The sequence below is a fragment of the Heptranchias perlo genome, chromosome 11, assembly GCF_035084215.1.
Source record: "Heptranchias perlo isolate sHepPer1 chromosome 11, sHepPer1.hap1, whole genome shotgun sequence".
Taxonomy (NCBI): Eukaryota; Metazoa; Chordata; class Chondrichthyes; order Hexanchiformes; family Hexanchidae; genus Heptranchias; species Heptranchias perlo.
The window spans coordinates 4,285,014-4,293,744 of NC_090335.1; the positions used below are offsets into that span (position 1 = coordinate 4,285,014).

Below are 8,731 nucleotides of genomic sequence, written 5' to 3' on the forward strand. Positions count from 1 at the left end.
GAGAACCTTCACCACACGGACTGCAGTGGTTCAAGAAGGCGGCTCACCACCACCACCAAGGGCAATTAGGGATGGGCAATAAATGCTGGCCTTACCAGCGATGCCCACATCCCATGAACGAATAAAAAAAAAATACCCTTTCAACAAAGTTAATCACATAGGGGTGCAATTTCAGAGCATTCGATTATACGTTGAAAATGGTTGCTTAAACTGCGCAATTAGTTGGTAAATCCACACTAAAAATGCTAAATGTTGGGCTCCTGCCCTCAGAGGGACACTGATACACTGCAAACAGGATGATTCCAGAGCTTAAAAGCAAAAAAGATTACAGCAGAACAATGTCGCTGTCTCATTTTGCCATTCTTTCAGCTTTCCAGAGACCATTCCCTTCATGACACCGTTGTTCTCTCTCCCACCACCTCCTCTCCAGCTCTCCTTCCCCTGGTGCCTTCATGTGCAACCACAGGAGAAGAAAGAATGAACTTATATATAGAATGAATTTATATAGCACCTTTCACAATCTCAGAATGTGACAAAGTGCTTCACAGCCAATGCAGTACTTCTGAGGTGTAATCACTGTTGTAATGTAGGAAACATGGCAGCTAATTTGTGTACAGCAAGATCCCACAAATAGCAATGAGATGAATGGCCAGATAATCTGTTTTAGTGATGTTGGTTGAGGGATATTGTCCAGGACACCGAGGAGAATTCCCCTGCTCTTCTTCCAATAGTACCATGGGATGTTTTACATCCACCTAAGAAGGCAGACAGGGCCCTCGGTTTAATGTCTCATCTGCAAGACAGCACCTCTGACAGTGCAGCACTCCCTCAGTACTGTACTGAAGAATCAGCCTGGATTATGTGCTCAAGTCTCTGGAGTGGGGCTTGAACCCATGACCTTCTGACTCAGAGGCGAGAGAGTCACCCACTGAGCCAAGGCTGACACAGCTCTTACAATTAATATAAATTTTAGAAACTACCAATGATATGACTAGCATTTTGCATACACTCCTCTCTCCAACATTTCACATTCATTGGCTAACAGTGCTGGCAAACCATTTATGTATGAATTCCACGTATGAATTTTCTGTTCAAGTGTAGCATGTCAGTGCTAAGGAATTAAACACTTTCCATTCTGGGCATCCAGCGCTAGCGTCAAACATTCCCAGTCAGACCACACATGGTTAGATTCAGAGTAAAGCCCCCTCTACTATTCCCCAACAATCTACCCCAGAAAACACTGCTCCCGGCTACGTGAAAGGTTAGTGTTTTACGCCTAAATATTTTATCTCCCACACCGTGACAGCATGAAGAATGTCTCGAGCAGCTCTGTAACCATCCAACTTAAAGCAACCTCATTAAAGAACAAATTAACAACAGAAAATACTGGAAACATTCAGCAAGTCAGGCTGCATCTGTGGAGAGTGAGACAGAGTTAAAGTTTCAGGTCGACGACCTTTCATCAGAACCAGTAGAAGTTAAAGATTTAACAGTTTTTAAGCAAATACAGAGCCAGGGAAAGGGGAGGGGAGGGAGGAAAGAACAAAAGGGAAGGTCTGTGATAGGGTGGAGGGTAGGAGTGATTAAATGACAGAGGGATGATGGTGCAAGGCGAGAGGGTGGGAATGGGACAAGTAAAGAAACAAAAGATGGGTCTAGAGGAGCTGCAAATGGCAACAGAATGTCTAGGTCAGGCCTACAACAATCCAACTTAAAGCCAACCTCAGCAAAGAATCCAGCACGCTGCCATCACCAAACACATCTTCCCCTCTCCTCCCCTTTCAGCATTCCAAAGGGTCCACTCCCTCCTCGACACCCTGGTCCACTCTTCCATCACCCCCAACGCCACCTTCCTGTGCGAGTGCAGGAGATGCAACACCTGCCCTTTCACCTCATCCCTTCCCGCCGTTCGGGCCCCAAACACTCCTTCCAGGTGTTGTATTCACTGCTCATAATGCGGTCTCCTCTACATTGGGGAGACCAAACACAGACTGGGTGATCGCTTTGCTGAACACCTCCGCTCTGTCCGCAAGCGTGACCCTGACCTGCCGGTCACTCGCCATTTTAATTCCCCGTCCCACTCCCACTCTGACCTCGGCCTCTTACTCTGTTCCAATGAAGCTCAACGGAAGCTCGAGGAACAGCACCTCATCTTTCGATTGGATATTTTACAACCTTCTGGACTCAACACTGATTTCAATAACTTCAGATCATAACCACTGCTCCCATTTTTTCAGACAGGAGGTGCTGGTAATGGTTCTAATGTTACCATTTACAACTCCTTTATACCAATTCTTCACTCTTCTCATTCCCACCCTCCTTGTCTTGCACCATCATCCCTTTTGTCATTTAATCACTCCTGCCCTCCACCCCATCACAGACCTTCCATTTTGTTCTTTCCTCCCCCCTCCTCCCCTTTCCCTGGCTCTGTATTTGTTTATAAACTGTTCAATCTCTAAGATCTTCCAGTTCTGACGAAGGGTCATCGACCTGAAACGTTAACTCTGTTTCTTTCTTCACAGATGCTGCCTGACTTGCTGAGTATTTCCAGCATTTTATTTTCCTTTTTTATTTCAGATTTCCTGCATCTGCAGTATTTTGCATTTGTCTCATCAAAGAATGTCCAGGTCAGGTCTAGAACCATCCAGGTTAAACCCAACCCCATCAAAGAATGTCCAGGTCAGGTCTAGAACCATCCAGGTTAAACCCAACCCCATCAAAGAATGTCCAGGTCAGGTCCAGAACCATCCAGGTTAAACCCAACCCCATCAAAGAATGTCCAGGTCAGGTCTAGAACCATCCAGGTTAAACCCAACCCCATCAAAGAATGTCCAGGTCAGGTCTAGAACCATCCAGGTTAAACCCAACCCCATCAAAGAACGTCCAGGTCAGGTCTAGAACCATCCAGGTTAAACCCAACCCATCAAAGAATGTCCAGGTCAGGTCTAGAACCATCCAGGTTAAACCCAACCCCATCAAAGAATGTCCAGGTCAGGTCTAGAACCATCCAGGTTAAACCCAACCCCATCAAAGAATGTCCAGGTCAGGTCTAGAACCATCCAGGTTAAACCCAACCCCAAAGAATGTCCAGGTCAGGTCTAGAACCATCCAGGTTAAACCCAACCCCATCAAAGAATGTCCAGGTCAGGTCTAGAACCATCCAGGTTAAACCCAACCCCATCAAAGAATGTCCAGGTCAGGTCTAGAACCATCCAGGTTAAACCCAACCCCATCAAAGAATGTCCAGGTCAGGTCTAGAACCATCCAGGTTAAACCCAACCCATCAAAGAATGTCCAGGTCAGGTCTAGAACCATCCAGGTTAAACCCAACCCCATCAAAGAATGTCCAGGTCAGGTCTAGAACCATCCAGGTTAAACCCAACCCCATCAAAGAATGTCCAGGTCAGGTCCAGAACCATCCAGGTTAAACCCAACCCCTTCAAAGAACGTCCAGGTCAGGTCTAGAACCATCCAGGTTAAACCCAACCCCAAAGAATGTCCAGGTCAGGTCTAGAACCATCCAGGTTAAACCCAACCCCATCAAAGAATGTCCAGGTCAGGTCTAGAACCATCCAGGTTAAACCCAACCCCAAAGAATGTCCAGGTCAGGTCTAGAACCATCCAGGTTAAACCCAACCCCATCAAAGAATGTCCAGGTCAGGTCTAGAACCATCCAGGTTAAACCCAACCCATCAAAGAATGTCCAGGTCAGGTCTAGAACCATCTATTCACACTTAAACCCAACCCCATCAAAGCCCGACTGTATCATTCCTTTCATCCGCCATTCATTCTGTTGGCATCTCTGAGCACGATAGCCCCCATTGGTACCAAGTCTGCAGGCAATTTCTGCTAAAAAAAGAATCTCAATTACTGCACAGAGTTGGCCGTGTGTTTTCGCCCAGGATCGGGAAGGGGATTTGTACGGGCAAAGTTAATCTGATTGAAACATGAAAGGAACTGTTTCTCACAGGACAAGACGTTATGCTGGGTAAATGTTGAACTGAATAGCTCCAAAGGCTCCACAGGTGGACAAACATAATACTATCATGAATATTGACGTATTTTTATCTGTTTAAACTTGAACACATCATTGCATAGGGGACCACCAAACACATGGTCTGTTTAATGTTTTAATCCACATACTGCTCAATGTAAGCAATCCTGCACTTAGACATTTAAACAGGAAATGATAACCATCACATGGCATAGCAAGGTATTACCCAACTAGAACCTCGTCAGAGGACCTTGTGTGTGTTTGAAACACCAGGCAGTTCTTTCTGATGTGCGAGCTGATTACGTTGGATTGTAAGATGTGGATCAGCTACATTCTTTCACGTCAAGATGAGAACCAAACTGTAAAGTCAAGTCTACCCACACACCTTATAACAAAGAACCCGACATATAACAAACAACGTACTGATAATCAGAATGTAGAAAGCTTCGGGAATCATATCTGAGCTTTGCAATAATCACCAATCTGTGATCTCTCTCCAAAGCTCCAGTATTCCGAAGTTGTTGGGGTTTTTTTTGTGCAGCTGCTGTCAGTCTCAATAAATGGCCTAAATCCCTTTGATCCAAACCACATTTGTGTCACATTATCACAGGCCTTTTTATCTGTGTTTGTAAAGGTCGGTGGAAACAGGGGGGAAAGTTGGCCATCTTTGCCCAGGTTCCTTGTCCAACAGTAAATCACATAAGACACAGCTCCATTCCATCCAGTCAAGGTTTTGCTCCAGTGCTTGTTTAAACACGTATGTTTAAACATGTATGTTTATCAGTTTTGAAGGAGAATTACCAAGTAGATGATCAGAGATATTCAGACCAAGAGAAAAACATCCCAAAGCAACCTTACATTCCAGAGTACGGTTTGATGGATTCTTGTTACTTCTCTGGGATGGATATTATATCACCCAAAGTATTTCAGTGCTTTATCTGTGTAGTACAACCCACATCATGCCTTGTCCGTTCCGACAATCCTGGATTTGGTGCCGGCTCAGGCTGATATTAGCTGAGGCAAAGAAACCCTCAACTCATTTAAAAAGTACTTGGATATGCACTTGAAGTGCCGTAACCTACAGGGCTACAGACCAAGAGCTGGAATGTGGGATTAGGCTGGGTGGCTCATTTTCAGCTGGTACGGACTCGATGGACTGAATGGCCTCCTTCTGTGCCGTAAATTTCTATGGATTCTATGGGACGAAGCTCGACTCTGACATTTGGCTGGATGGGTGAAATCACTCTGGGGTAACTATAGGCCCCAATCTGTCCCTGTCCAGCACGACAGTGGCAATCTTACTCAACCAGACTATAGGAGGACTGAAGTGGGAAACAGGAACCTCACATTGTGACAGTACACAAGGGTTACACCCAGGGGCTCAAACAGATCATTCTAGAAAGTGCAAGTGCAGCTAGATAAAGGCATAAAAAAGGCCAACAGGATTTTGGGTTTCATAAATAGAGGCATCAAGTACAAGAGTAAAGAGTGGGATTAGTCTGGGATTGATACAGGGCTATGGGGAGGGAGTGGGACAGTGGGATTAGTTTGGGATTGATACAGGACTATGGGGAGAGAGTGGGAGCAGTGGGATTAGTTTGGGATTGATATAGGACTATGGGGAGAGGGTGGGACAGTGGGATTAGTTTGGGATTGATACAGGACTATGGGGAGAGAGCGGGGCAGTGGGATTAGTTTGGGATTGATACAGGGTTATGGGGAGAGAGTGGGGCAGTGGGATTAGTTTGGGATTGATACAGGGTTATGGGGAGAAAGTGGGGCAGTGGGATTAGTTTGGGATTGATACGGGACTGTGGGGAGAGAGCGGGGCAGTGGGATTAGTTTGGGATTGATACGGGACTGTGGGGAGAGAGCGGGGCAGTGGGATTAGTTTGGGATTGATACGGGACTGTGGGGAGAGAGCGGGGCAGTGGGATTAGTTTGGGATTGATACGGGACTGTGGGGAGAGAGCGGGGCAGTGGGATTAGTTTGGGATTGATACGGGACTGTGGGGAGAGAGCGGGGCAGTGGGATTAGTTTGGGATTGATACAGGGCTATGGGGTGAGAGTGGGGCAGGGGGATCATTTTTGGATTGCTCTCGCAAAGAGCCAGTACAGACATGATGGGCTGAATGGCCTCCTTCTGTGCTGTAAACTTCTCTGGTTCTATGAACTCATCTGGCTCCCTTTAATGAACTCTCAGGAGGATCATCTTCGAAGGATAAGGCTTTCTTCCCTTTTTTAAACAGGCTGTGAAACTACTGAGAGAAATTATTCACCTTTTGAGTGTAGCCTTGTCAAACTTTTTTTGTTAAATTTCATTCATTCTCCACTTCTGTGAGTCAATTGAATCAGGATTCCTGAATCACACCTAGCCTTATTTGGACAAACACCACCCAACCCTAGTTGCTCTCAGGGAATTCGGGGTCAATGATGTGATGTGGGACTAGAGTCACATGTAGGCCCAGACTAGGCAGGAGGGGCAGCTTCCCTTCCCTGATCCAGTTGTGTTTTTACAACAATCCAGCGGTTTTCACGGTTATTTCGTGGTGTCAGCCCACAGATTACCAGATTTATTCGATTCACTTTCACAACTTGCCACAGTGGCATTTGAACTCCCCACCTCTACGATTGTTAGTCCAGTACCATAACCACTAGGCTACCACCCTCACCAAGACTCAAATATTCCTCAATAGCTTTAAGAATGATTACCAAAGACCCTTCTCTCATAAATAATTAATTACATTAATGATAAGCCTGTTTTCACTGCCCCTTGACTCCTTTGTACCTGTTCCAGCTGTTGCTCCTATCTGACCCCTCTGGATGACCTCCCTCTCTGCACATCTCATTTTGCACTTGCAACTGGCTGTGCACTGCTCGTTCTGAGTTCCGTCCCCCATTAATGACTCATCCGAGCTTCGATTTATTCGACTCACTGTTCCAAAGCCTCCTTCTCACCGCGCTGGTTACGAGCTGTTTCCCCACGATGAGGAGCTCATCTCACTCCTTGCCTTCATCAATGGCTCTCGGGTTGTCAATCTTAGGTCGTCCTTGCCCCATGTAAGAGCCATGTCGTACACCCTCAGTCTCTCACCTGCTCTTTGCACTTTCCAGCTTTCTTGTCCATTTGCCAACCTGGGGATCACTTTTAATATTTTTCACTCTCGGGATGTGGACGTCACTGGCAAGGCCGACATTTATTGCCCATCCTGAGTGTCTTGCTCGGCCACATCAGAGGGCAGTTAAGAGTCAACCATGTCGGTGTGGGACTGGAGTCACATATAGGTCAGACTGGGTAAGGACGGCAGGTTTCCTTCCCTAAAAGGACATTAGTGAACCAGTTGGGTTTTTATGACAATTCACTTGTCCCTGCCACCATCTTGGCACTTTATCGGGCCAGGGGATTGTTCCTTCTTTCTTTACAAAACCCATCCCTTTCACCTCTGTCTACACAAAACCCATGGATTCTAAACCACTATCCCCACCCCGGCTTTGAGCAGTTCTGGGGTAGTTTTAATGTTAGTCGTGGCTCAGTGGGTAGCATTCTTGCCTCTGACTCAGAAGGTCGGTGGGTGCAAGTCCCACCCTAGAGACTGGAGCACAAAATCCAGGCCGGCACTCCAGTGCAGTACTGAGGGAGCGCTGCACTGTCGGAGGTGCCGTCTTTCCGATGAGACGTTAAACCGAGGCCCCATCTGATCCCATGGCCACTATTCCAAGAAGAGCAGGGGGAGTTCTCCCCGGTGTCCTGGCCCAATATTTATCCCTCAACCAACATCAGTAAAACAGATTATCTGGTCATTATCCAGTTGCTGTTTGTGGGACCTTGCTGTGCGCAAATTGGCCCCCGTGTTTCCCACATTTCAACAGTGAGTACACTTCAAAAGTACTGCATGGGCTGTAAGGCGCGTTGGGGGGTTGTGAAGTTGTGAAAGTTACTATATAAAAATGAAAGTCTTTCTCAGCCGACAGTTTGGGGTTGAGTCGGGGAGAGGGAGTGAATGGAGATCTTGCCTGATGTGCGGAGACTGTTTCCCATTCGCAGGGGCTGACTTTAGGAGCTGCGAACTGCCTCCTCTCCCAGTTATGGGCAGGCTGTGCTGGCTCAGCTAATTGTTAGTTTACCCAGCAGAAATTACACCGGGACCATCCCTTTAATTACAGCTTGTACTCACAGTGACTCCGGGGCTGGCTCCCTCTCACACACCGAGCGCAGTGCGGCTCCAGCCCGCCGCTCCCGCTCCCGATCCCGATCCCCCTTTCACTGCGGCCACGTAGCGCCGGGAGGCGGGGGCTGAGCGACTGGGGCCAGCGCTGTGCGCACACTCGGGGCAAGCCAAGGAAGGTAGTGTGTGCAAATCATCAAATCAGTGTGTAAATCACCGAGAGAGTGCAAATCATCAAATCAGTGTGTGTAAATCACCGAGAGTGAGCAAATCACCAAATCAGTGTGTAAATCACCGAGAGAGTGGGCAAATCATCAAATCAGTGTGTGTAAATCACCGAGAGAGTGGGCAAATCACCAAATCAGTGTGTGTAAATCACCGAGAGAGTGCAAATCATCAAATCAGTGAGTGTAAATCACAGAGAGAGTGGGCAAATCACCAACTCAGTGTGTGTAAATCACCGAGAGAGTGCAAATCACCAAATCAGTGTGTGTAAATCACCGAGAGAGTGCAAATCACCAAATCAGTGCGTGTAAATCACCGAGAGAGTGCAAATCACCAAATCAGTGT

At 47.0% G+C, this 8,731-nt stretch overlaps 1 protein-coding gene across 3 annotated transcripts in view; it reads right to left on the bottom strand.

Annotated features, from left to right (window-relative positions):
• Positions 1-8,280, bottom strand: part of LOC137327055 (pleckstrin homology-like domain family B member 1) — a 326,545-nt gene extending 318,265 nt beyond the window's left edge. For all 3 annotated transcript variants that reach the window (XM_067992448.1, XM_067992446.1, XM_067992447.1), the window contains exon 1: positions 8,171-8,280. The gene's annotated coding sequence lies outside the window, so the exon portion shown is untranslated. The remainder of the gene's footprint in view (positions 1-8,170) is intronic.
• Positions 8,281-8,731: the final 451 nt, after the last annotated feature.